Below are 26,878 nucleotides of genomic sequence, written 5' to 3' on the forward strand. Positions count from 1 at the left end.
ACCCCCCTCTCTCTCCCACTCTCTCTCCCCCCTCTCCCCCGCTCTCTCCAGCCTCTCTCTCCCACCCCTCTCTCCCCCTCACTCTCTCCCCCTCACTCTCCCCCTCTCTCTCCCCCTCTCTCTCCCCCTCTCTCTCCCCCTCTCTTTCCCCCACTCTCTCTCTCCCCCTCTCTCCCCCCTCTCTCTCCCCCTCTCTCTCCCCCTCTCTCTCCCCCTCTCTTTCCCCCACTCTCTCTCTCCCCCTCTCTCCCCCTCACTCTCTCCCCCTCTCTCTCCCCCTCTCTCTCCCCCTCTCACTCCCCCTCTCTCTCCCCCTCTCTTTCCCCCACTCTCTCTCTCCCCCTCTCTCCCCCCTCTCTCTCCCCCTCTCTCTCCCCCTCTCTTTCCCCCACTCTCTCTCGCCCCTCTCTCTTGCCCCTCTCTCTCACCCCTCTCTCTCACCCTCTCTCTCCCCCCTCTCTCAGCCCCTCTCAGCACCCATCTCACTCCCCTCTCTCTCCCTCTCTCTCCCACTCTCTCACCCCTCTCTCTCTCCCCCTCACTCTCACACCTCTCTCTCCCACCCGTCTCTCTCCCCACTCTCTACCCCACTCTATCCCCACTCTCTCTCCCCCACACTCTATCCCCCTCTCTCTCCCACTCTCTCTCCCCCCTCTCCCCCGCTCTCTCCAGCCTCTCTCTCCCACCCCTCTCTCCCCCTCACTCTCTCCCCCTCACTCTCCCCCTCTCTCTCCTCCTCTCTCGCCACTCTCTCTCACCTCTCTCTATCACCCTTTCTCTCTCTTCCCACTCTCTCCCCCCTCTCTCCCCCCCTCTCTCCCCTCTCTCCCCACCTCTCTTGCCACTCTCTCTCGCCTCTCTCTCACCCCTCTCTCTCTCCCACACTCTCTCCCCCACACTCTCTCCCACTCTCCCTCCCCTCTACCCCCTCCCTCCCCCTCTCCCTCCCCCTCTCTCCACCTCTCTCTCCCCCTCTGTCTCCCCCTCTCTCCCCCTCTCTCTCCCCTCTTTCCCCAACACTCTCTCTCTTCCCCCCTCTCTCCCGCCTCTCTCTCGCCCCCCTCTCGCTCCGTCTCTCTCTCATCTCTCGCCCCCTGTCTCGCCCTCCTATCTCTCCCCTCCTCTCTCGCACCCTCTCTCGTCCCCTCTCTCGCCCCCCACTCTCACCCCCTCTCGCCCCCCTCTCGCCCTCCTGTCTCTCCCCTCCTCTCTCGCACCCTCTCTCGCCCAGTCTCGCGCCCCCCACTCTCTCCCCTCTCTCTCACCCCCTCTCTCTCCCCTCTCTCTCCCCTCTCTCTACCCTCTCTCTCCTCTCTCTCCCCTCTCTCTCCCCACTCTCTCCCCTCTCTCTCCCCTCTCTCTCCCCTCTCTCACCCCTTCTCTCACCCCCTCTCTCACCCCCTCTCGCACCCTTCTTTCTCCCCCTCTTTCCCCAAATCTCTCATTCTCTACCCCCTCTCTCCCGCCTCTCTCTCGCTCCCTCTCTCTCCAATCTCTCGCACCCTGTCTCGTCCTCCTGTCTCTCCCCTCCTCTCTCACACCCTCTCTCGCCCCCTCTCTCGCACCCCACTCTCATCCCTCTCTCGCCCCCCACTCTCACCCCCCTCTCGCCCCCTCTCTCATCTCCTCTCTCGCCCCCTCTCTCGCACCACTCTCGCCCCCCACTCGTCTCCACTCTCTCCCCCTCTCTCACCTCCTCTCCTCTCGCTCCCCTCTCTCTCCCCTCTCTCTCCCCCCTCTCTCCCCCTCTCTCCCCTCTCTCACCACCTCTCTCACCTTCTCTCTCACCCCCTCTCTCACACCATCTCTCTCCCCCCTCTCTCCCCCACATCCCCCTCTCCAAGCTCTCTCTCTCCCCCTCTCTCTCCCCTCTCTTTATCTTCCACTCTTTCTACCCCCTCTGTCTCTCTCTCCCTCGCTCTTTCCCACTGTTTCTCTACTCTCTCTCTCCTCTCTCTTTCCACCCCTCTCTCTCCCCTCTCTCCATCTCCCCTCTTTCTCGCCCCACTCTCTCTCTCTTCTCTCTCCCTCCCCTCTCTCCCTCCCCTCTCTCTCTCTCTCCCCACAGTCTTACCCTGTTCTCTTACCCCGCTCGCTTACACCAGTTTCTCTCTCCTCTCTCCCAACGCACTCTCCCCACCCACTCTCCCCACCCACTCTCCCCACCCACCCTCCACCCCAACTCTACCCACCCACTCTCCCTTCCCCACTATTTCCCCCACTCTCTCCCCACCACTCTCTCCCCCACTCTCTTTCAACCCTTCTCTCTCTCCCCCTCTCTCCCCTCTCTCTTCCCCATCTCTCTCCCCCTCTCTCCCACCCCTCTCTCCCCCCACTGTCTACCCCCACTCTCTCCGCCTCTCTCTTTCCCCCTCTCTCTCCCCCTCTCTCCCCCACTCTCGCCCCCTCTCCCCCTCTCTTCACCCCTCTCTCTCCCCACGCTCTCTCCCCCCTCTAACTCCCCCTCTCTCCCACTCTCCCCACCTCGCTCGCCTCTCTCTCTCCTCTCACTCTCTCCCCTCTTTCACCCTCTCTCTCCCCAGCTCCCTTGCCCTTCTCTCTAATCTCTCTCTCTCTCCCCACTCTCTCTCTTCCCCACTCTCTCCCCCTCTCTCGTCCTCTCTCTCTCCCCCCTCCCCTCTCTCCCGCCTCTCTCTCTCCCCCTGTCTCTCCCCTCTCTCTCCCCCTCTTTTCCCAACACTCCCCTGATCTCCTCTCTCCCCTCCCTCTCTCTCCCCTCCCTCCACCCTCTCTCTCGCCCCCCTCTCGCACCCTCTCTCTCGCCCATCTCTTGCCCCCTGTCTCACCCTCCTGTCTCGCCCCTTCTCTCTCGCCCCCTCTTTCGCCCCCACCCTCGTCCCCTTTCACGACCCCCACTCTTGCCCCCACTAACGCCACTCTCTCGCCCCCTCTCTCGCCCCAACTCTCGCCTCCCATCGTCTCCACTCTCGTCCTTCTCTCTCACCCCACTCTCTAACTCCTTCTCTGTCGCCTCTCTCTACCCCTCTCTATCCCCCTCTCTCTCCCCTTCTCCCCTCCCCCTGTCTCCCCCGCTCTCCCCCACTTTCTCCCCACTCTCTCTCTCTTTCCCCGTGCTCTCTCCCCTCTCTCTCAACCCCTCTCCCCACCTCTCGCCCCTCTCTCCCCCCTCTCTCCCCCCTCTCTCACCCACCTCCCTCGATCCCTCCCTCTGCCCCCTCCCTCTTCCCTTCTCTCTGCTCCCCTCTCCCTGCCCCCTCTCCCTGCCGCGCTCTCTCTCTCCCCCCTCTCTCTCCCCCTCACTCTGTCCAGCTCACTCTCTCCCCCTCACTCTCCCCCTCTCCTCCTCTCTCTCCCTCTCCCCTCCGTCTCCCCCGCCATCCCACTAGCTCTCTACCCCCTCTCTCTTCCCCTTCTCTCTCCGCCCTCTCTCTCCATGCCTCTCTCTATCCCATCTCTCCTCCTCAACCTCTCTTTCCCCCTCACTTCCTCTCTCTCTATCCCTCATTCTCTCTCTGCCCCTCACACTCTTCACTAACTCTCTCCCCAACTCTGTCACCGAACTCTCTCCACTCTCTCACCCCTTGCCTCCCTCACTCACTCTCTCACTCTCCCCATCACTCCCACCCCGTCTCCCCCTCCCGTCTCCCCCGCTCTCTCCCCACTCTCTCCCCTCCTCTCTCTCCCCTCCCCTCTCCCCTCTGTCTCCCCTCTCTCGCCCCTCTCTACCCTCCAATCTCTTCCCTCCTCTCTCTCCCCCTCTGTCTCTCCCTCTGTCTCCCCCCACTCCCCCTCCACCCTCTCTCTTCCTCCTTTCTCTCCCCCTCTCTCTCCTCCCCCTCTCTCTCTCCCCTCTCTCTCCCCACTCTCTCCCCTCTCTCTCCCATCCTCGCTCTCCCCTCCTCTCTCTCCCCGCCTCTCTCCCCCCCTCCCTCCACCGTCTGTCTCCCCCCTCTCCCCCCCTCTCTCTCCCCCATCTCTCTCCTACCTCTCTTGACCCCCTCTCTCTGTCCCCATCTCCCTCTCGGTGCCCCACTCTCACTGTCCCCTAACTCTGTCCCCCTCGCACTGTCCCTGCGCTCTCTGCCCCTCCGGTCTCTCTGTCACCCCTCTTTCTGTGCCCCCTCTCTCTGTCCTCCCTCTCTGTCCTCCCTCTCTGTCCGTTCCCCTCTCTCTGTCCCCCTCTCTCTGTCTCCCCCTCTCTGTCCCCCCTCTCTGTCCGTTCCCCTCACTCTGTCTCCCTCTCGTTGTGCCCTCACTCCACCCTCTCTGTCCACCCTCTCTCTGTCCCTCCTCTCTCTCTGTTCCCTTCTCTCTGTCCCCCTCTCTCTGACCCCTCCTCTCCTTCTGTCCCCATCTCTCTGTCCAACCCTCTCTCTGTCCCCCTCTCTCTGACCCCCTCTCTCTCCATTCCCCACTCTCTTTCCCCCTCTCTCTGTCCCCCTCTCTCTGTCTCCCCCTCCCCGTTCCCCTCTATCTGTCCCCTTCTCTCTGTCCCCCTCTCTCTCCGTTCCCCTCTCTCTGTCCCCCCTCTCTCTGTCCCTCCTCTCTCTCTGTTCCCTTCTCTCTGTCCCCCTCTCTCTGACCCCTCCTCTCCTTCTGTCCCCATCTCTCTGTCCAACCCTCTCTCTGTCCCCCTCTCTCTGACCCCCTCTCTCTCCATTCCCCACTCTCTTTCCCCCTCTCTCTGTCCCCCTCTCTCTGTCTCCCCCTCCCCGTTCCCCTCTATCTGTCCCCTTCTCTTTGTCCCCCTCTCTCTCCATTCCCCACTCTCTTTCCCCCTCTCTCTGTCCCCCTCTCTCTGTCTCCCCCTCCCCGTTCCCTTCTATCTGTCCCCTTCTCTTTGTCCCCCTCTCTCTCCGTTCCCCTCTCTCTGTCCCCCCTCTCTGTCCCCCCATCTCTGTCAACACCCTATCTGCCCCCCGTCCCCCTCTCTCTGTCCCCCTCCCTCTGTCCCCTCTCTCTGTCCCCCTCTCTCTGTACCCCCTCTCTCTGTGCCCGCTCTCTCAGTCCCCCCTCTCCCTGTCCCCCTATCTCTGTCCAACCCTCTCTCTGTCTCCCTCTCTCTGACCCCCTCTCTCTCACACCCTCTCTCTCCATTCCCCACTCTCTTTCCCCCTCTCTCTGTCCCCCTCTCTCTATCTCCCCCCTCCCCGTTCCCCTCTCTCTGTCCCCTTCTCTCTGTCCCCCTCTCTCTCCGTTCCCCTCTCTCTGTCCCCCTATCTGACCCCCCATCTCTGTCCCCACCCTATCTGCCCCCCATCCCCCTCTCTCTGTCCCCCTCCCTCTGTCCCCTCTCTCTGTCCCCCTCTCTCTATCCCCCCTCTCTCTGCCCCCTCTCTCTGTACCCCTCTCTCTGTACCCCCTCTCTCTGTCCCCCTCTCTCTAACCCTCTCTCTCTGTCCCCCTCTCTCTGTCCAACCCTCTCTCTGTCCCCCTCTCTCTGACCCCCCCTCTCTCCATTCCCCACTCTCTTTCCCCCTCTCTCTGTCCCCCTCTCTCTAACCCTCTCTCTCTGTCCCCCCTCTCTCTGTCCCCCCTCTCTCTGACCCCTCTCTCTGTCCCCATTTCTCACCGTCACCCCTCCTTCTGTCCCTACCCTGTCTGTCACCTTCTCACTCTGTCCCTCCCTCTCCTTCTGTCCCATCTCTCTGTTCACCCCTCTCTCTGCACCCCCTCTCTTTCACCCCTCTCTCTTCCCCCTCTCTCTACCACCCTCACTCTCCCCTATCACTACACCCTCTCTCTCCACCCACTCTCTTGTCCCCCTCTCTCTCTGTCCTCCTCTCTCCTTGTCACCCCCTCTCTTCCCCCTTCCACCCCTCTCTCTGACCCCCTCTCCCTCTGTTCCCTCCTCTCTCAGTCCCCCCTCTCTCTGTCACCCTCACTCCGTCCCCCTCTCTCTCTGTCCCCCTCTCTCTGCCCCCCTCTCTCTCTCTGTGCCCCCTCTCTCTGTCCCCCTCTCTCTGTCCCCCCTCTCTCTGTGCCCCCTCTTCCTCTGTCCCCCTCTTTCTCTGTCCCTACTTCTCTCTGCCCCCCCCGCTCTCAGTCTGCAACCCCTGTCCCCGCACTCTGTCACCCCATCTCTCTTTCTCCCCCTCTCTGTTGTCCTCTCACTGTCCCCCTCTCACTGTCCCCCTTCACTGTTCCAACTCTCTCTGTCCCCCTCTCTCTGTCCCCTCTCTCTGTCCCCCCCTCTCTCTGTCCCCCCTCTCTCTGTCCCCCTCTCTCTCTGTTCCCCTCTCTCTGTCCTTCCTCTCTCTGTCCCGCCTCTCTCTGTCCACCCTCTCTCTGCCCCACTCTCTCAGTCCCCCCTCTCTGTCACCCCCTCACCACCCCCCTTGTCTCTCCGTTCCCCTCTCTCTGTTCCCCCTCTCTCTGTCCACCCTCTCTCTGCCCCCCTCTCTCTGTCCCCCCTCTCTCTCTGTCCCCCTCTCTCTCTGTTCCCCTCTCTCTGTCTCCCCTTTCTCTGTGCCCCCCTCTCTGTCCACCCTCTCTCTGCCCACTCTCTCAGTCCACCCTCTCTGTCACCCCCTCACCATCCCACTTGTCTCTTCGTTCCCCTCTCTCTTTTCCCCATCTCTCTGTCCACCCTCTCTCTGTCCCCCTCTCTCTGTCCCCCCTCTCTCTGTCCCCCCTCTCTCTGTCCCCCTCTCTCTGTCCCCCTCTCTCTCTGTTCCCCTCTCTATGTCCCCCTCTCTCTGCCCCCCGTCCACCCTCTCTCTGCCCCACTCTCTCTGACCCCCTCTCTGTCACCCCCTCACCATCCCCCTTGTCTCTCCGTTCCCCTCTCTCTGTTCCCCCCTTTCTATCCCCCTCTCTCTGTCCCCTGTCCCCCTCCCTCTGTCACCCCCTCTGTCCCCCTCCCTCTGTCCCCCCTCTCTGTCCCCCCATCTCTGTCAACACCCTATCTGCCCCCCGTCCCCCTCTCTCTGTCCCCCTCCCTCTGTCCCCTTGTTCTGTCCCCCTCTCTCTGTACCCCCTCTCTCTGTACCCCCTCTCTCTGTCCCCCTCTCTCTGTCCCCCTCTCTCAGTCCCCCCTGTCTGTCTCCCTTTTCTCTCTGTCCCCCTCTCTCTAACCCTCTCTCTCTGTCCACCCTCTCTCTGTCCCCCCCCGCTCTCTGTCCCCCTGTCTCTCTGTCCCCTCTCTCTCTGTCCCCCTCTCTCTGTTTCCCCTCTCTCTGTCCCCCTCTCTCTGTCCCCCCACTCTCTCCGTTCCCCCTCTCTGTCCCCCTCTCTCTGTCCCCCCCAGCCGTTCCCCTCTCTGTGTCCCCTCTCTCTCTGCCCCCCTCTCTCTGTCCCCCCGTCCCCACCTCTCTCTCCGTTCCCCTCTCTCTGTCCTCTCTATGTTTGTCCCCCCCCTCTGTCTCCCCCTCTCTCTGTCCCCCTCTCTCTCCGTTACCCTCTCACTGTCCCTCCTCTCACTCTCCCCCCTCTCTCTGTCCCCCCTCTGTCCCTCCTTTCTCTGACCCCTCTCTCTGTCCCACTTACTCCCCGTCATCCCTCTCTCTGTCCACCCTCTCCCTGTCCCCTTCTCTCTGTCTCGCCTCTCTCTGTGCCCCCTCTTCCTCTGTCTCCCTCTCTCTCTGTCCCTACTTCTCTCTGCCTCCCCCGCTCTCAGTCTGCCCCCTCTGTACCACACTCTCTGCACCACCTGCCTTCCTCACTCTGTCACACCATCTCTCTTTCTCTCCCTCTCTGTACCCCTCTCACTGTCCCCCACTCACTGTCCCCCCTCACTGTTCCCCCTCTCTCTGCCCCCCTATCTCTGTCCACTCTCTCTGTCCCCCTCTCTCTGTCCCCCCTCTCTCTCCATTCCCCTCTCTCTGTCCCCCCTCTCTCTTCGTTCCCCCTCTCTGTCCCCCTCTCTCTGTCCCACTCTCTCTGTCCCCTGTCTTTCCATTCCCCTCTCTCTGTCCCTTCTCTCTAGCCGTCCCCCTCTCTGTGTCCCCCTCTCTGTGCCCCCCTCTCCATTCTCCTCTCTCTGTCCCCCATCTCTCACCGTTCCCTTCTCTGTCTGTCCCCTCTCTCTCTGCCCCCCTCTCTCTGTCCCCCGTCCACATCTCTCTCTCCTTTCCCCTCTCTCTGTCCTATCTCTCTCTGTCCCCCCTGACTCTCTGTACTCTCTCTCTCTCCTCTTCTCTCTGCACATCTCTCTCTGCCATCTCTGCCGCCCTCTCTCTGTGACCCCCACTTTCTTTGACCCCCCGTCTCTCCCGCTCTCTGTCACCCTCCCTCGGTGCCCCTCTCTCTCTTCCCCTCCTTCTCTCTGATCCCCGCTCTCAGTCCGCCCACTCTGTCCCCTTCTCTCTTTCCCTCGCTCTCTGTACCTCCCTCCGTCCCCCTGCCCCTCTCTACTGCGCCCCCCGTCTCTCAGTCCCCCCTCTCTCACTGTCCCCACTCTCTTTGTCCCCCCTCTCTCTGTCCCTCCTTCTCCCTGTACCCCCTCTGTTCCCCCTCTCACTGTACCACTTCTCTCTGTCCTCTCTCTCTCTCTGTCGCCCTCTTTCTATTCCCCCTCTTCCTCTGTCCCCCTTTCTCTGTCCGCACTCTCTGTCCCCCCTCTTCCTCTGTCCCCCCTCTCTCTGTCCCCCTCTCTGTCCCCATCTCTCTATGTCCTCCTCTCTTTATGTCAACCCCTCTCTTCCCCCCTACCACACCTCTCTCTGACCCCCTCTCCCATTCCCCCCTCTCTCTGTCCCCCTCTCTCTGTCCCCATCTCTCTGTCCCCCTCTCTCTCTCTGTCGCCCCTCCCTCTGTCCCCCTCTCTCTCTATCCCCCCTCTCTCTGTGTCCCCTCTTGCTCTGTCCCCCTCTCTCTGTCCCTGCTACTCTCTGCCCCCCGCTCTCAGTCTGCACGCTCTGTACCACTCTGCCTGCACCCCCTGTCCCCCTCACTCTGTCACCCCATCTCTCTTTCTCCCCCTCTCTCTGCACCCCCTCTCTCTGTCCCGCCTCTCTTTACCCCCCTCTCCGCCCCCGTCTCTCCGTTCCCCTCTCTCTGTCCCCCCTCTCTCTGCCTACCCTCTCTCTGTCCCCCCTCTGTGTCCCACCTTCTCCATCTCCCCTGTCTCTCCGTTCCCCTCTCTCTGCCCCCTCTTTCTATTCCCGCTCTATCTATCCACCCTCTCTCTGCCCCCACTGTCCCCCACCCTCTGTCACCCCCTCTGTCCCCCTCTCTCTGTCCCTCTCTCACTGTCCCTCTCTCACTGTCCCCCCTCTCTCTCCCCCCTCTCTGTCCCCCTCTCTCAATCCCCCCGTTCCCCCCTCTCTGTCTCCCTCTCCGTCAGTCTCTCTTCGTCCTTCTCTCTCTGTCCCCCTCTCTCTCTGTCCCCCTCTCTCTGTCCACTTCTCTCTGTCCAACCCTCTCTCTGTCCCCCTCTCTCTGCACCCCCTCTCTCTGTCCCGCCTCTCTTCCCCCCTCTCCGTCCCCCCTGTCTCTCCGTTCCCCTCTCTCTGTCCCTCCTCTCTCTGTCCCTCCTCTCTCTGTCCCTCCTCTCTCTGCCCCCTCTCTCTGTCCCCCCTCTCTGTCCCCCCCTCTCCGTCTCCCGTGTCTCTCCGTTCCCCTCTCTCAGTCCCCCCTCTTTCTATCCCCCCTCTTTCTATCCCCCCTCTCTCTGTTTTCCCGTCCCCCACCCTCTGTCACCCACTCTGTCCCCCTCTCTGTGTCCCTCTATCTCTGTCCCTCTCTCACTGTCCCCCCTCTCTCTCCCCCCTCTCTGTCCCCCTCTCTCAATCCCCCCCGTTCCCCCCTCTCTGTCTCCCTCTCCGTCAGTCTCTCTTCGTCCCTCTCTCTCTGTCCCGTTCTCTCTGTCCCCCTCTCTCTCTGCCCCCTTCTCTCTGTCCCCTTCTCTCTGTCCAACCCTCTCTCTGTCCAACACTCTCTCTGTCCCCCTCTCTCTCCGTTCTCCTCTCTCTGTGTCCCCCTCTCTGTGTCCCCCTCTGTCTGTCTCCCCCCTTCCCGTTCAACTCTCTGTCCTCCCTCTCTCTTTCCCCCCATCTCTCCGTTCCCCTCTCTCTGTCCCCCGTCTCTGTCCCCCCTCTCTGCCCCAATCTCTGTGTCCCCATATTTGTGCCCACCCTCTCTGTCCCCCCTTCTGTCCCCACTCTCTCTGTCCCCCTCTCTCTGTCCTCCTCTCCGTCACTCTCTCTCCGTCCCGCGCTCTCTGTCCCCCTCTCTCTGTCCAACCCTCTCTCTGACCCATCTCTCTGTCCCCCATCTCTCTCCGTTCACCTCTCTCTGTCGCCCCTCTCTCTCTCCCCTCTCTCTGACTCGGCCCTCCCCGTTCCCCTCTCTCTATCCCCCTCTCTCTGTCCCCCCATCTCTCCGTTCCGCTCTCTCTGTCCCCCGTCTCTGTCGCCCCTCTCTGTCCCCCCTCTCTATCTCCCCATCTCTGTCCCCACTCTCTCTGTCCCCCCTCTGTCCCCACTCTCTCTGTCCCCCTTTCTCGCCGTCACCCCTCTTTATGTCCCCATCTCTCTGTCCCTCTCTCTGTCACCCTCTTCTCTGTCCACCCTTCTCAGTGTACCCTCCTCTCCCTCTGTCCTCATCTCTCTGTCCACCCTCTCTCTCTCTGTCCACCCTCTCTCTCTCTGTACCCCCTGCTCTGTCACCCTCCTCTCTTTCCCCACTCTCTCTGTCACCTTCTCACTCTGTCCCTCCCTCTCCCTCTGTCCCCATCTCTCTGTCCACCCCTCTCTCTGCACTCCTCTCTCTTCCCGCTCTCTCTTCCCCCTCTCTCTCCCCTATCACTCCACCCTCTCTCTTCCCCCACTCTCTTGTCCCCCTCTCTGTCTGTCCCCCTCTCTCTATGACCCCCCCTCTCTCTCTGACCGTCTCTCTCTGTCCCTCCCTTTCTCTGTCCCCACTCTCCCAGTCCGCCCCCTCTGTCCCCCTCTCTCTTTCCCCCCCTTCTTTCCACCCTCTCTCTGTCCCCCTCTTTCTGTCCACCCCGCTCTCTGTACCCTCCTCTCTCTCTGTCCCCATCTCTCTGTCCACTCCCCTCTCTCCGCGCCCCTCTCTCTCTTTCTCCCCTCTCTCTGGCACCCCATCTCTCTGTCCCCTGTCTCTCTGTCCCCCTCTCTCTCTGTCACCCCTCTCTCTTCCCCCTCTGCCCCCTCTCTCTGACCCCTTCTGCCTCTGTTCCCTCCTCTCTCTGTCCCCCTCTCTCTGTCCCCCTCTCTCTGTCCCCCCGCGCTCTGTCCCCTCTCTCTCTGTCCCCCCATCTCTCTCTGTCCCCCGTCTCTCTGTCCTCTCTCTCTGTCCTCCTCTCTCTGTACATCTCTCTCTGTCCCCCTCTCTCTGTCCTCATCTCTCTGCCCCCTCTCTCTGTCCCCCTCTCTCTGTCCCCCGCTCTCTGTCCCCCTCTCTCTGTCCACCTCTCTCTGTCCCCCTCTCTCTGTTCCCCCCTCTTTGTATCCCCCTCTCTCTGTCCCCACTCTCTCTCCGTTCCCCTTTCTCTGTCCCCCTCTCTCTGTCCCCCTCTCTCTGTCCCCACTCTCTCTCCGTTCCCCACTCTCTGTCCCCCTCTCTCTGTCCCCCTCTCTCTGTCCCCCTCTCTCTGTTCCCCCCTCTCTGTATCCCCCTCTCTCTGTCCCCCTTTCTCTGTCCACCTCTCTCTGTCCCCCTCTCTCTGTTCCCCCATCTCTGTATCCCCCTCTCTCTGTCTCCCCTCTCTCTGTCCCCATCTCTCTGTCCCCCTCTCTCTCCATTCCCCTCTCTCTGTACCCCTTCTCTCTCCGTTCCTCTCTCTGTGTCTCCCTCTCTGTGCCCACCTCTCCATTCCCCTCTCTCTGTCCCCCCCGTTCCCCCTCTCTCTGTCCCCCCTCTCTCCGTTCCCCTCTCTCTGTCCCCCCTCTCTCTCCTCCCCCTCTCCCTGTCCCCCCCTCTCTCTTCCTCCCCTCCGTAACCACTCTCTCTCCATTCCCCTCTCTCTGTCCCCTACTTTCTATCTCCCTTCTCTCTGTCCCCCCCGTACACCCACCCCGTCTCCCCCTCTGTCCCCCTCTCTCTGTCCCCCTCTCTCAATCCCCCGTCGCCGCCTCTCTGTCCCCCTCTCCGTCACTCTCTCTCCGTCCCTCTCTCTCTGTCCCCTCCTTTCTTTGTTCCCTCTCTCTCCGTTCCCCTCTCTCTGCCTTCCTCTCTCTATCTTCCATCTCTGTCCCCCTTCTCTCTGTCCCCCCTCTCTGTCCCCCTCTGTCCCCCCTCTCTCTCCGTTCACTTCTCTCTGTGTCCCCTCTTTCTATCCCCCTCTCTGTCACCCCCTCCCCCTCCCTCTGCCCCCCCCCCTCTGTCCCTCCCTCTCTGTCCCCCCTCTCTGTCCTCTTCTCTCAATCCCCCCGTCCCTCTCTCTCTGTCCGCCCTCTCTCTGTTCCCCCTCTCTCTGTCCCCTTCTCTCTGTTCCCCCTCTCACTGTCCCCCTCTCTCCCTGTAACCCCTCTGTCTGTCCCCCTCTCTCTGTCCCCCCACTCACTGCCCCACTCTCTCTGTCCACCCTCTCTCTCTTCCCCCTCTCTTTACCCCCCTCACTCCCATCTCTCCCTTACCTCTCTCCCCCATTCTCTTGTCACCCTCTCTTTCTGTCCCCTCCCTCTCTGACCGTCCCTCTCTCTGTTCCCCCCCTCTGTCTCCCCCTCTCTGTCCGTCCCCTCTGTCCTCCTTTCTCTTACCTCCTCTTTCTTTCCCCCGCGCTCTCTGCCCCCTCTTTCTGTCCACCCACTCTCTGCGCCCCCATCTCTCTTTCCCCTTCTCTCAATGTCCCCCCTCTCTCTGTCCCCACTCTCCCTCTGTCCCCTCCCTCTGACCCCACTCTCTCTCTGTCCCCCGTCTCTGTACCCCCTGCTCTCTCACCCTCCTCTCTGTCCCCACTCTCTCTGTCACCATCTCACTCTGTCCCTCCCTCTCTCTCTGTTACCATCTTTCAGTCCACCCCTCTCTCTTTGTACCCCTCTCTCTGTCACCCTCTCTCTGTTCCCCCACTCTCTTCCCCCTCTCTCTACCCCCCTCTCCCCTATCACTCCACTCCCACTGTCGCCCCACTCTCTTGTCCCCCTCTCTCTCGCTATGTCCCCCCTCTTTCTCTGTCCCCCCGTCTCTCTCTGTCCCCGTCTCTCTCTCTGTCTCCCTCACTCTCTCTGTCCCCCTCTCTCTCTGTCCCCCCTCACTCTCTCTGTCCCCCACTCTCTCTGTCCTCTCTCTCTGTACCCCTCTCTCTGTGCACAACTCTCTGCCCTCTCTGCCGCCCCTCTCTCTGTGACCCCCACTCTTTCTGCGCTCCCCCCCACCCCCCGTCTCTCCCGCTCTCTGTCCCCTCTCTCGGTCCACCTCTCTCTCTGCCACTCATTCTCTCTGTCTCCCTCTCTCTGTCCCCTCTTCCTCTGTCCCCCACTCTCTCTCTGTCCCCCTCTCTCTGTCCCCCTCTCTCTGTCCCCCCTCTCTCTATCCCCTCTTTCTCTGTCCCCTTTCTCTCTGTTCCTCCCTCTCTCTGCCCCTCCGCTCTCTGTCTGACCCCTCCGTACCACTCACTCTGCTCCCCTCTGTCCCCCTCACTCTGTTACCCCATCCCTCTTTCTCCCCCTCTCTGACAGCCCCCTCTGTGTCCACCTCTTCCTCTGTCCCCCTCTCTATCTGTCCCCTCTCTCTGTCCCCCTCCTCCTCTGTCCCCCTCTCTCTCTGTCCCTCTCTCTCTGTCCCCCTCTCTCTGTCCCCCTCTCTCTCTTCCCCCCTTTCTCTTCCCCTCTCTCTCTTCCCCCCTCTCTGTTCCCCCCCTCTCTGTTCCCCCCTCTCTGTTCCCCTCTCTCAGTCCCCCCTCTCTCTGTCCGCCCTCTGCCCCATCTCTCTGTCCCCCCTCTCTAACCCCATTCTGCCCCCTCTCTCTGTCACCCTCTCTGTACCCCACTCTCTGTCCCACTTCTCCCTGTCTCCTTTCTATCTGTCCCCCTTCTCTCTGCACCCCTTTCTGTCCCCTTCTATGTACGCCCTCTCGGTACTCCCCACTCTGTCTCCCTTCTCCCTGTTCACCCTCCCTCTGTCCCCTCTCTCTCTGCCCCCTCTCTCTGTCCCACTCTCTCTGTACTACTCTCTCTGCCCCTCCTCTCTCTCTCTGTCCCCCCGCTCTCAGTCCGCCCCCTTTGTCCCCTTCTCTCTTTCGCCCTCTCACTTTCCCACCTCTCTCTTTCCCCCTTTCTCTTTCCCCCCTCTATCTGAGCCCCTCTCTCTGTCCCCCTATTCCGCCCTCTCTACTGCACCCCCGTCTCTTTGTCCCCCCTTCTCCCAGTCCCCACCCTTTCTGTCCCCCTTCTCCCTGTCCCCACTCTCTCTGTCCCCCTTCTCCCTGTCCCCACTCTCTCAGTTCCCCCTCTCTCTGTCCCATCTCCGTCCCTACCCTCTCAGTCCACTCGCTCTCTCTGTCCCCCTCCACTCTTCCCCCTCTCTCTGTCCCTCTCTCTCTACCCCCCGTCTGTTCCCCCCTCTCTGTATCCCCCTCTCTGTACCCCCCTCTCTCTGTCCCCCCTCTCTCTGTCTGCCCTCTGCCCCCTCTCTCTGTCACCCTCTCTGTAACCCACTCTCTGTCCCACTTCTCCCCATCTCCTTTCTATCTGCCCCCCTTCTCTCTGCACCCCTCTCTCTGTCCCCCTCTATGTACGCTTCTCTCCGTACTCCCCCCTCTGTCTCCCTTCTCCCTGTACTCCCTCCCTCTGTCCCCCCTCTCTCTCTCTATCCAACCTCTTTCCCGCTCTCCCTGTCCCCTCCTCTTTCTGTCCCCCCAGCTGTCCCCCTCTGTGTTCCCCTCCTTTCTGTCCCCATTCTCTCTGTCCCCCTCCTCTCTGTCCCCCTCTCTCTGAACCACCTCTCTCTCTGCCCCCTCTCGCTGTCCCCCTCTCTCTGTACCACTCTCTCTGCCCCCTCCACCCCTCCTCTCTCTCTGTCCCCCCGCTCTCAGTCCGCCCCCTATGTCCCCTTCTCTCTTTCGCCCTCTCACTTTCCCCCCTCTCTCTTTCCCCCTCTCTCTTTCCCCCCTCTATCTGAGCCCCTCTCTCTGTCCCCATTCCCCCCTCTCTACTGCACCCCCGTCTCTCTGTCCCCGCTTCTCCCAGTCCCCACACTCTCTGTCCCCCTTCTCCCTGTCCCCACCCTCTCTGTCCCCCATCTCCCTGTCCCCATTCTCTCAGTTCCCCCTCTCTCTGTCCCCATCTCCGCCCCTACCCTCTCAGTCCACCCTCTCTCTCTGTCCCCCTCCACTCTGCCCCCTCTCTCTGTTCCCCCTCTCTCTGTACCATTTCTCTCTGTCCTCCCTCTCTCTCTGTCCCCCTCTCTCTCTGTCCTCCCTCTCTCTCTGCCCCCTCTCTCTGCCCCCCCTTCCTCTGCCCCCTCTCTCTCTGTCCCCTCTCTCTGTCCCCCTCTCTCTGTCCCCCTCTCTCTCTGTCCCCTCTCTCTCTGTCCCCCTCTCTCTGTCCCCCTCTCTCTGCCCCCCTCTCTCTGTCCCCCTCTCTCTGTCTACCTCTTCCTCTGTCCCCCTCTCTCTGTCCCTCCTTCTCTCTGCCCCTCCGCTCTCAGTCTGCCCCCTCCGTGCCATTCATTCTGCTCCCCTCTGTCCCTGCAAACTCTGTCACCCCATCTCTTTTTCTCTCCCTCTCTGACACCCCCTCTCTGTCCACCTCTCACTGTCCACCCTCTCTCTGTCCCCTCTCTCTCTGTTCCCTTTCTCCATCTGTCGCCTCTCTTTCCCCCTCTCTCTGTCACCCTCTCTCTGTCCCTCCCGTTCTCTGTCCCCCTCTCTCTGTCCCCCTCTCTCTCTCTCCCCCTCTCTCTCTGTCCCCCTTTCCATCTGTCCCCCTCTCCATCTCACCCCGTCTCTCTTTAACCCTCTCTCTGACCCCCCTCTCTGCCCCCCCCTCTCTGTCCCGCCTTATTGGGCCCAGCCCTTTCTCTGTACCCGCTCTCTGTGTCCCCCTCTCTGTGTCCCCCTCTGTCTGTCTCCCCCCTTCCCGTTCAACTCTCTGTCCTCCCTCTCTCTTTCCCCCCATCTCTCCGTTCCCCTCTCTCTGTCCACCGTCTCTGTCCCCCCTCTCTGCCCCCCATCTCTGTGTCCCCATATTTGTCCCCACCCTCTCTGTCCCCCCTTCTGTCCCCACTCTCTCTGTCCCCCTCTCTCTGTCCTCCTCTCCGTCACTATCTCTCCGTCCCGCGCTCTCTGTCCCCCTCTCTCTGTCCAACCCTCTCTCTGACCCATCTCTCTGTCCCCCATCTCTCTCCGTTCACCTCTCTCTGTCGCCCCTCTCTCTCTCCCCTCTCCATGACTCGGCCCTCCCCGTTCCCCTCTCTCTGTCCCCCTCTCTCTGTTCCCCCCTCTCTGTATCCCCCTCTCTCTGTCCCCCTTTCTCTGTCCCCCTCTCTCTGTCCACCTCTCTCTGTTCCCCTCTCTCTGTTCCCCCCTCTCTGTATCCCCCTCTCTCTGTCTCCCCTCTCTCTGTTCCCATCTCTCTGTCCCCCTCTCTCTCCATTCCCCTCTCTCTGTACCCCCTCTCTCTCCGTTCCTCTCTCTGTGTCTCCCTCTCTGTGCCCACCTCTCCATTCCCCTCTCTCTGTCCCCCCATCCCCACCTCTCTCTCCGTTCCCCTCACTCTGTCCTCTCTCTGTCTGTCCCCCCCGTTCCCCCTCTCTCTGTCCCCCCTCTCTCTCCGTTCCCCTCTCTCTGTCCCCCCTCTCTCTGCTCCCCCTCTCCCTGTCCCCCCTCTCTGTTCCTCCCCTCCGTAACCACTCTCTCTCCATTCCCCTCTCTCTGTCCCCTACTTTCTATCTCCCTTCTCTCTGTCCCCCCCGTACACCCCCACCCCGTCTTCCCCTCTGTCCCCCTCTCTCTGCCCCCCCTCTCCATCCCCCCGTCGCCGCCTCTCTGTCCCACTCTCCGTCACTCTCTCTCAGTCCCTCTCTCTCTGTCCCCTCCTTTCTTTGTTACCTCTCTCTCCGTTCCCCTCTCTCTGCCTTCCTCTCTCTCACTTCCATCTCTGTCCCCCTTCTCTCTGTCCCCCCTCTCTGTCCCCCTCTGTCCCCCCTCTCTCTCCGTTCACTTCTCTCTGTGTCCCCTCTTTCTATCCCCCTCTCTGTCACCCCCTCCCCCTCCCTCTGTCCCCCCCTCTGTCCCTCCCTCTCTGTCCCCCCTCTCTGTCCTCTTCTCTCAATCCCCCCATCCCTCTCTCTCTGTCCGCCCTCTCTCTGTTCCCCCTCTCACTGTCCCCCTCTCTCCCTGTAACCCCTCTGTCTGTCCCCCTCTCTCTGTCCCCCCACTCACTGCCCCACTCTCTCTGTCCACCCTCTCTCTCTTCCCCCTCTCTTTACCCCCCTCACTCCCATCTCTCCCTTACCTCTCTCCCCCATTCTCTTGTCACCCTCTCTTTCTGTCCCCTCCCTCTCTGACCGTCCCTCTCTCTGTTCCCCCCCTCTGTCTCCCCCTCTCTGTCCGTCCCCTCTGTCCTCCTTTCTCTTACCTCCTCTTTCTTTCCCCCGCGCTCTCTGCCCCCTCTTTCTGTCCACCCACTCTCTGCGCCCCCATCTCTCTTTCCCCTTCTCTCAATGTCCCCCCTCTCTCTGTCCCCACTCTCCCTCTGTCCCCTCCCTCTGACCCCACTCTCTATCTGTCCCCCGTCTCTGTACCCCCTGCTCTCTCACCCTCCTCTCTGTCCCCACTCTCTCTGTCACCATCTCACTCTGTCCCTCCCTCTCTCTCTGTTACCATCTTTCAGTCCACCCCTCTCTCTTTGTACCCCTCTCTCTGTCACCCTCTCTCTGTTCCCCCACTCTCTTCCCCCTCTCTCTAGCCCCCCTCCACTATCACTCCACTCCCACTGTCGCCCCACTCTCTTGTCCCCCTCTCTCTCGCTATGTCCCCCCTCTTTCTCTGTCCCCCCCTCTCTCTCTGTCCCCCTCTCTCTCTCTGTCCCACTCACTCTCTCTGTCCCCCTCTCTCTCTGCCCCCCCTCACTCTCTCTGTCCCCCACTCCTTCTGTCCTCTCTCTCTGTACACCTCTCTCTGTGCACAACTCTCTGCCCTCTCTGCCGCCCCTCTCTCTGTGACCCCCACTCTTTCTGCGCCCCCCCCCACCCCCCGTCTCTCCCGCTCTCTGTCCCCTCTCTCGGTCCACCTCTCTCTCTGCCCCTCATTCTCTCTGTCTCCCTCTATCTGTCCCCTCTTCCTCTGTCCCCCACTCTCTCTCTGTCCCCCTCTCTCTGTCCCCCTCTCTCTGTCCCCCCTCTCTCTATCCACTCTTTCTCTGTCCCCTTTCTCTCTGTCCCTCCCTCTCTCTGCCCCTCCGCTCTCTGTCTGACCCCTCCGTACCACTCACTCTGCTCCCCTCTGTCCCCCTCACTCTGTCACCCCATCCCTCTTTCTCCCCCTCTCTGACAGCCCCCTCTGTGTCCACCTCTTCCTCTGTCCCCCTCTCTATCTGTCCCCTCTCTCTGTCCCCCTCCTCCTCTGTCCCCCTCTCTCTCTGTCCCTCTCTCTCTGTCCCCCTCTCTCTGTCCCCCTCTCTCTCTCTTCCCCCCTTTCTCTTCCCCTCTCTCTCTCTTCTCCCCTCTCTGTTCCCCCCCTCTCTGTTCCCCCCTCTCTGTTCCCCTCTCTCAGTCCCCCCTCTCTCTGTCCGCCCTCTGCCCCATCTCTCTGTCCCCCCTCTCTAACCCCATTCTGCCCCCTCTCTCTGTCACCCTCTCTGTACCCCACTCTCTGTCCCACTTCTCCCTGTCTCCTTTCTATCTGTCCCCCTTCTCTCTGCACCCCTCTCTGTCCCCTTCTATGTACACCCTCTCTGTACTCCCCTCTCTGTCTCCCTTCTCCCTGTACACCCTCCCTCTGTCCCCTCTCTCTCTCAGCCCCCTCTCTCTGTCCCACTCTCTCTGTACTACTCTCTCTGCCCCTCCTCTCTCTCTCTGTCCCCCCGCTCTCAGTCCGCCCCCTTTGTCCCCTTCTCTCTTTCGCCCTCTCACTTTCCCACCTCTCTCTTTCCCCCTTTCTCTTTCCCCCCTCTATCTGAGCCCCTCTCTCTGTCCCCCTATTCCGCCCTCTCTACTGCACCCCCGTCTCTTTGACCCCCTTCTCCCAGTCCCCACCCTTTCTGTCCCCCTTCTCCCTGTCCCCACCCTCTCTGTCCCCCTTCTCCCTGTCCCCACTCTCTCAGTTCCCCCTCTCTCTGTCCCATCTCCGTCCCTACCCTCTCAGTCCACTCGCTCTCTCTGTCCCCCTCCACTCTTCCCCTCTCTCTGTCCCTCTCTCTCTACCCCCCCTCTGTTCCCCCCTCTCTGTATCCCCCTCTCTGTACCCCACTCTCTCAGTCCCCCCCTCTCTCTGTCTGCCCTCTGCCCCATCTCTCTGTCCCCCCTCTCTATCCCCATTTTGCCCCCTCTCTCTGTCACCCTCTCTGTAACCCACTCTCTGTCCCACTTCTCCCCGTCTCCTTTCTATCTGCCCCCCTTCTCTCTGCACCCCTCTCTCTGTCCCCCTCTATGTACGCTTCTCTCTGTACTCCCCCCTCTGTCTCCCTTCTCCCTGTACTCCCTCCCTCTGTCCCCTCTCTCTCTATCCAACCTCTTTCCCGCTCTCCCCGTCCCCTCCTCTTTCTGTCCCCCCAGCTGTCCCCCTCTGTGTTCCCCTCCTTTCTGTCCCCATTCTCTCTGTCCCCCTCCTCTCTGTCCCCCTCTCTCTGAACCACTTCTCTCTCTGCCCCCTCTCTCTGTCCCCCTCTCTCTGTACCACTCTCTCTGCCCCCTCCACCCCTCCTCTCTCTCTGTCCCCCCGCTCTCAGTCCGCCTCCTATGTCCCCTTCTCTCTTTCGCCCTCTCACTTTCCCCCTCTCTCTTTCCCCCTCTCTCTTTCCCCCCTCTATCTGAGCCCCTCTCTCTGTCCCCATTCCCCCCTCTCTACTGCACCCCCGTCTCTCTGTCCCCCCTTCTCCCAGTCCCCACACTCTCTGTCCCCCTTCTCCCTGTCCCCACCCTCTCTGTCCCCCATCTCCCTGTCCCCACTCTCTCAGTTCCCCCTCTCTCTGTCCCCATCTCCGCCCCTACCCTCTCAGTCCACCCTCTCTCTCTGTCCCCTCCAGTGTGCCCCCTCTCTCTGTTCCCGCTCTCTCTACCCCCTCTGCCCCCTCTCTCTGTTCCCCCTCTCTCTGTACCATTTCTCTCTGTCCTCCCTCTCTCTCTGTCCCCCTCTCTCTCTGTCCTCCCTCTCTCTCTGTCCCCCTCTCTCTGCCCCCCGTTCCTCTGCCCCCTCTCTCTCTGTCCCCTCTCTCAGTCCCCCCCTCTCTCTGTCTGCCCTCTGCCCCATCTCTCTGTCCCCCCTCTCTATCCCCATTTTGCCTCCTCTCTCTGTCACCCTCTCTGTCACCCACTCTCTGTCCCACTTCTCCCCGTCTCCTTTCTATCTGCCCCCCTTCTCTCTGCACCCCTCTCTCTGTCCCCCTCTATGTACGCTTCTCTCTGTACTCCCCCCTCTGTCTCCCTTCTCCCTGTACTCCCTCCCTCTGTCCCCTCTCTCTCTATCCAACCTCTTTCCCGCTCTCCCCGTCCCCTCCTCTTTCTGTCCCCCCAGCTGTCCCCCTCTGTGTTCCCCTCCTTTCTGTCCCCATTCTCTCTGTCCCCCTCCTCTCTGTCCCCCTCTCTCTGAACCACTTCTCTCTCTGCCCCCTCTCTCTGTCCCCCTCTCTCTGTACCACTCTCTCTGCCCCCTCCACCCCTCCTCTCTCTCTGTCCCCCCGCTCTCAGTCCGCCTCCTATGTCCCCTTCTCTCTTTCGCCCTCTCACTTTCCCCCTCTCTCTTTCCCCCTCTCTCTTTCCCCCCTCTATCTGAGCCCCTCTCTCTGTCCCCATTCCCCCCTCTCTACTGCACCCCCGTCTCTCTGTCCCCCCTTCTCCCAGTCCCCACACTCTCTGTCCCCCTTCTCCCTGTCCCCACCCTCTCTGTCCCCCATCTCCCTGTCCCCACTCTCTCAGTTCCCCCTCTCTCTGTCCCCATCTCCGCCCCTACCCTCTCAGTCCACCCTCTCTCTCTGTCCCCTCCACTCTGCCCCCTCTCTCTGTTCCCGCTCTCTCTACCCCCCTCTGCCCCCTCTCTCTGTTCCCCCTCTCTCTGTACCATTTCTCTCTGTCCTCCCTCTCTCTCTGTCCCCCTCTCTCTCTGTCCTCCCTCTCTCTCTGTCCCCCTCTCTCTGCCCCCCCTTCCTCTGCCCCCTCTCTCTCTGTCCCCTCTCTCTGTCCCCCTCTCTCTGTCCCCCTCTCTCTCTGTCCCCTCTCTCTCTGTCCCCCTCTCTCTGTCCCCCTCTCTCTGCCCCCCTCTCTCTGTCCCCCTCTCTCTGTCTACCTCTTCCTCTGTCCCCCTCTCTCTGTCCCTCCTTCTCTCTGCCCATCCGCTCTCAGTCTGCCCCCTCCGTGCCATTCATTCTGCTCCCCTCTGTCCCTGTAAACTCTGTCACCCCATCTCTTTTTCTCTCCCTCTCTGACACCCCCTCTCTGTCCACCTCTCACTGTCCACCCTCTCTCTGTCCCCTTTCTCCATCTGTCGCCTCTCTTTCCCCCTCTCTCTGTCCCACTCTCTCTGTCCCTCCCGTTCTCTGTCCCCCTCTCTCTGTCCCCCTCTCTCTCTATGTCCCCCTCTCTCTCTGTCCCTCTTTCCATCTGTCCCCCTCTCCATCTCACCCGTCTCTCTTTAGGCCTCTCTCTGACCCCCCTCTCTGTCCCCCCCTCTCTGTCCCGCCTTATTGGTCCCAGCCCTTTCTCTGTACCCGCTCTCTGTGTCCCCTCTCTCTCTGTCCCCTCTCTCTCTGCAAACCCCCTTGTCCCTGTCCCCACTCTCTCTGTCCCACTTATCCCTGTCCCCACCCTCTCTGTCCCCTTTCTCCTGTCCCCACTCTCTCTGTACCCTTCTCTCTGTCCCCCATCTCCGTCTGTCCTCTCTCTGTCCACTGTCTCTCTCTGTCCCCCTCCACTCTGCCCCCTCTCTCTGTCCCCCCCTCTGCCCCTCTCTCTCTCTGTCCCCTCTCTATCCCCCTCTCTCTGTCCCCCTCTCTCTATCCCCCCTCTGCCCCCTCTCTCTGTCCCCCTCTCTCTGTCCCCCCTCTCTCTGTCCCCTCTCTCTCTATCCCCCCTCTGCCCCCTCTCTCTGTCCCCCTCTCTCTGTCCCCCCCTCTCTGTCTACCTCTTCCTCTGTCCCCCTCTCTCTCTGTCCCTCCTTCTCTCTGCCCCTCCGCTCTCAGTCTGACCCCTCCGTGCCATTCATTCTGCTCCCCTCTGTCCCTGCAAACTCTGTCACCACATCTCTTTTTCTCTCCCTCTCTGACACCCCCTCTCTGTCCACCTCTCACTGTCCACCCTCTCTCTGTCCCCTCTCTCTCTGTTCCCTTTCTCCATCTGTCGCCTCTCTTTCCCCCACTCTCTGTCACCCTCTCTCTGTCCCTCCCGTTCTCTGTCCCCCTCTCTCTGTCCCCCTCTCTCTCTGTCCCCCTCTCTCTCTGTCCCCCTTTCCATCTGTCCCCCTCTCCATCTCACCCCGTCTCTCTTTAACCCTCTCTCTGACCCCCCTCTCTGTCCCCCCCTCTCTGTCCCGCCTTATTGGGCCCAGCCCTTTCTCTGTACCCGCTCTCTGTGTCCCCCTCTCTCTCTGTCTCCTCTCTCTGCACCCCCCTTATCCCTGTCCCCACCCTCTCTGTCCCCTTTCTCCTGTCCCCACTCTCTCTGTACCTTTCTCTCTGTCCCCATCTCCGTCTGTCCTCTCTCTGTCCACTGTCTCTCTCTGTCCCCCTCCACTCTGCCCCCTCTCTCTTTCCCCCCTCTCTGCCCCTCTCTCTCTCTGTCCCCTCTTTATCCCCCTCTCTCTGTCCCCCTCTCTCTATCCCCCCTCTGCCCCCGCTCTCTGTCCCCCCTCTCTCTGTCCCCCCTCTCTGTCCCCCCTCTCTCTGCCCCCCCCCCTGTCCCCTCTCTCTCTGTCCCCCTTCTCCATCTGTCGCTTCTCTCTGTCCCCCTCTCTCTGTCCCCCTCTCTCTGTCCCTCCAGGTCTCTGTCCCCCTCTCTCTGTCCCCCTCTCCCTCTGTCCCCCTCTCTCTCTGACCCCCTCTCTCTGTCCCCCTCTCCATCTGTCCCCGTCTCTCTTTACCCCTCTCTCTGACCCCCTCTCTTCCCCCCCCCTCTCTGTCCCGCCTTCTCGGTCACAGCCCTCTCTCTGTATCCCCTCTCTCTGTCCCCTCACTCTCTCTGTCCCCTCACTCGTTCTGTCCCCCCTCTCTCTCTCTCTCCCTCTCTCTCTACCGCTCTCTCTCTATCCTCTCTCTCTGACCCCCCTGTCCCTATGCCCCCTCTCTGTCCCGCATTATTGGTCCCAGCCTTCTCTCTGCACGCCCTCTCTGTGTCCCCCTCTCTCTCACTGTCCCCTCTCTCTCTGTCCCCTCTCTCTCTATCCCCCTCTCTCACTGTCCCCACTCTCTCTGTCCCCCTCTGTCTATCCCCCCTCTCTGTCCCCCCCTCTCTGTCCCGCTTTCTTTGTCCCAGCCCTCTCTATGTACCCCCTCTCTCTGTCTTCTCACTCTCTCTGTCCCCACTCTCTTTATCCCTCTCTCTGTGTTCCCCTCTCCGTCGCCCCTCTCTCTGTCCCCCACTCTCTATCCCCCACTCTCTGACCTCTCTCTGATTATGTCCTCCCCTATTTCTCTCTCTCTCCCTCACATTATGTCTCCCTTGCCCCTCTCTCTCTCTTTCTCCGTGCTCCTTCACTTTCTCTCCAGCTTCTCTCACTCTCGATCCACCTACCTCGGTATCTCTTTCTCCTCACCTCCCTCTGTTTCTCTCTGACTAAATCTTTCTCCCTCCTTCCCCTCCCTCCCTCTCTGACGCAGTCTGTCTCCCTGACGCGTCCCTCTCTCTCTGATCCAGAAGCTGGGAAGGCGGGTAGTGGGTGGTGCTGTGGCTGCATGTGGTTGGAGGGGTGGTTGTGAGATGATGGAGAGATGTGGCAGGTGAGAGGAGGGGGAAAATGGAGTAGAGTCGGAATTGCGGGAGGCAGACAGACGGCAGGAGAGAGAGTGCAGTGGAGTGGGAGAAGAAAGAGTGGAGGCGGGTGGAGAGAGTAGGGGAGAGGAAATGGGGAGGTCAGGTTGGATTGGGAGGGACAGAGGGAGTTAAACCCAGCTCCTGAGCTCAGGGCACGGTGCCCTCCACTTCCTTGAGGACCAGGACTTGGGGCTGAGTCTGTCTCTCTCCAGCTCAGCTTCTCCAACACAAAGACACACAACAACATTGGTCACTATGCTGCTCGGTACGCTTTAATCAACATTTTTATTGGTTACAAATGGAAGTGATGGATACAGTCAGTGGGATGGTGCCTTTTCTCACCGGCCCCTGAGTTGTGAGAAACATTGAAATGTTTCCCTGTAACCCCCCTGTGGGATAAGGATGAACAAACCAGCGCTACCCTCAGTCTGTTACCATAGCGACAGGCTGCTCCATCGCTGAAACACTGAACTGAAATGAGAAAATCCCGGATTGATTGATTAATGAGGGAATTTGAGTGATGGATGGATTTGGGTGAAGGGATATTTCAGCACATTCTTCAGCTGCTGCCTGAACTTAGTCTGGGTCACGGCATAAATCGCGGTGTTTGTGCAGCAACTGAGGAGCTGCAGCATGAAGCCCAATTCCTGCACAAAGTAATGGAGATTCACAGGGGTATCCACAATCCACGACATCCGGTACCAAAGAGAATACACCATTAACGATGACCATAACAGGATGAAATTGGCCGAGATCACAAACAGTAAAATGATGGATTTTTTTCGGTTTCTCATTTCAGTGTCAGACTGAGCGTCCCCATTGGTGTGAGCGCGGAGTCTCCTGCGGGCTCTGCTGGTCACTACAATGTGTCTGACGGTGAGAACATTGAGCAGCAGAACCAGGAGAAATGGGACACACGGGGTTAGAATGTGGTGGAGGGACTCGATTGTGACCCAGACACTGGAGTATGCAACAGCGGCTGTTACATCACAAAACCAGGGGAGGTTCCCCAGCCAATACCGAGCCGTGAGAATAAAATACCAGAAAATGTTCTTTAAACAGCTCAGCACAGTCACTGCTCCCAGAACCACAGCCGCCGTCTTCTCACTGCAATATTTACTTTTCAGCTTCTGGCAACAAATGGCCACAAACCGATCAAAGGTGAAAGTGACGGTGAACCAGACAGAGCAGTCAGTGGCTGCATAAAGCAGGACGGCGTGGATATTACACACGGGGACAGAGTCCCTCAGGAAATAAAACTGTTCCCAATAAACAATGGGAATGTGTCTCAGGATCAGGTCGAGGATAATGACCAGGAGATCGGCCGCTGCCATGGCCCCCAGGTAACGTCTGACACATGGAGACAATCCACAATCTTTATAAAGCAGGACGTAGATGGTCACTACGTTAACTGTGAGGAAGGAAAACAAACCCATTATCCATCAGCCTGGAGGCAAAGGGACCCGTTTGATCGGGGACCCAGTGAGATTTTCAAACGTGTCCCTGTATTCAGGGATTTATTAAAATAATCGGAGCTGGAAAAACAAATGGGAAGGTCGGAATTACTGACAAAAATGTGACATAAACCACAAGAAACCCTCCCTCCCCAAACACACAGAGACACATCCATAACGACAGATGGTTTCTAGAACATTCCCACACACTCGATCACTCGAGAGCAGACACAGGTCACTCCTTCCCAGTTCCTAATACGGAGGGTGGGAACGTTGCTGTCCTGAAGGATTCTATCCCAGTTTCCTGAAGACACACGGAATTTGTGAATTCCTGTATTTTGAACTAAATTGTGGTCGATCCTGTGTCGGGAAGAAATGTAAACACAGGGAAAACGTATTCACCCCTTTAACTGCCTGAGGGGCCTTCGGAATAGTGTCTCCTTCTCCCTGGAACGGGATCTCTTCCCTCGGGATCTTATCATTTGTTCAATTCACTGACGTCCGGCCATTCACAAACAACGTCAGGGACAGAACGTTCCGGGGAATGTCAGTTATAGAATGTTGGGACAGAATGTTCCGGGGAATGGCAGTTATAGAATGTCAGGGACAGAACGTTCCGGGGAATGTCAGTTATAGAATGTCAGGGACAGAACGTTCCGGGGAATGGCAGTTATAGAATGTCGGGGACAGAGCGTTCCGGGGAATGTCAGTTATAGAATGTCAGGGACAGAACGTTCCGGGGAATGTCAGTTATAGAATGTCAGGGACAGAACGTTCCGGGGAATGTCAGTTATAGAATGTCAGAGACAGAACGTTCCGGGGAATGTCAGTTATAGAATGTGAGGGACAGAACGTTCCGGGGAATGTCAATTATAGAATGTCGGGGACAGAACGTTCCGGGGAATGTCGGTTATAGAATGTCGGGGACAGAATGTTCCGGGGAATGTCAGTTATAGAATGTTGGGACAGAACGTTCCGGGGAATGGCAGTTATAGAATGTCAGGGACAGAACGTTCCGGGGACTGGCAGTTATAGAATGTTGGGGACAGAGCGTTCCGGGGAATGTCAGTTATAGAATGTCAGGGACAGAACGTTCCGGGGAATGTCAGTTATAGAATGTCAGGGACAGAACGTTCCGGGGAATGTCAGTTATAGAATGTCAGAGACAGAACGTTCCGGGGAATGTCAGTTATAGAATGTGAGGGACAGAACGTTCCGGGGAACGTCAATTATAGAATGTCGGGGACAGAACGTTCCGGGGAATGTCGGTTATAGAATGTCGGGGACAGAACGTTCCGGGGAATGTCAGTTATAGAATGTTGGGACAGAACGTTCCGGGGAATGGCAGTTATAGAATGTCAGAGACAGAACGTTCCGGGGAATGTCAGTTATAGAATGTCGGGGACAGAACGTTCCGG

The 26,878-nt window shown here is 60.1% G+C and overlaps 1 long non-coding RNA gene across 2 annotated transcripts in view; it reads left to right on the plus strand.

The window, feature by feature from the left end:
- LOC148137887 (uncharacterized) overlaps positions 1-25,547 on the plus strand; it is a 72,622-nt gene extending 47,075 nt beyond the window's left edge. The window contains exon 3 of one of the 2 annotated variants that reach the window (XR_015754170.1): positions 25,134-25,547. This is a non-coding gene — a long non-coding RNA (uncharacterized LOC148137887). Of the gene's footprint in view, positions 1-24,805; positions 25,083-25,133 lie in introns of those variants that run through there. The other variant, XR_015754169.1, reaches the window with a different exon arrangement.
- Positions 25,548-26,878: the final 1,331 nt, after the last annotated feature.

Source organism: Chiloscyllium plagiosum, unplaced genomic scaffold, assembly GCF_037043375.1.
Source record: "Chiloscyllium plagiosum isolate Xiang-an unplaced genomic scaffold, Cpla_swu_hap1 HiC_scaffold_42, whole genome shotgun sequence".
Lineage (NCBI taxonomy): Eukaryota > Metazoa > Chordata > Chondrichthyes > Orectolobiformes > Hemiscylliidae > Chiloscyllium > Chiloscyllium plagiosum.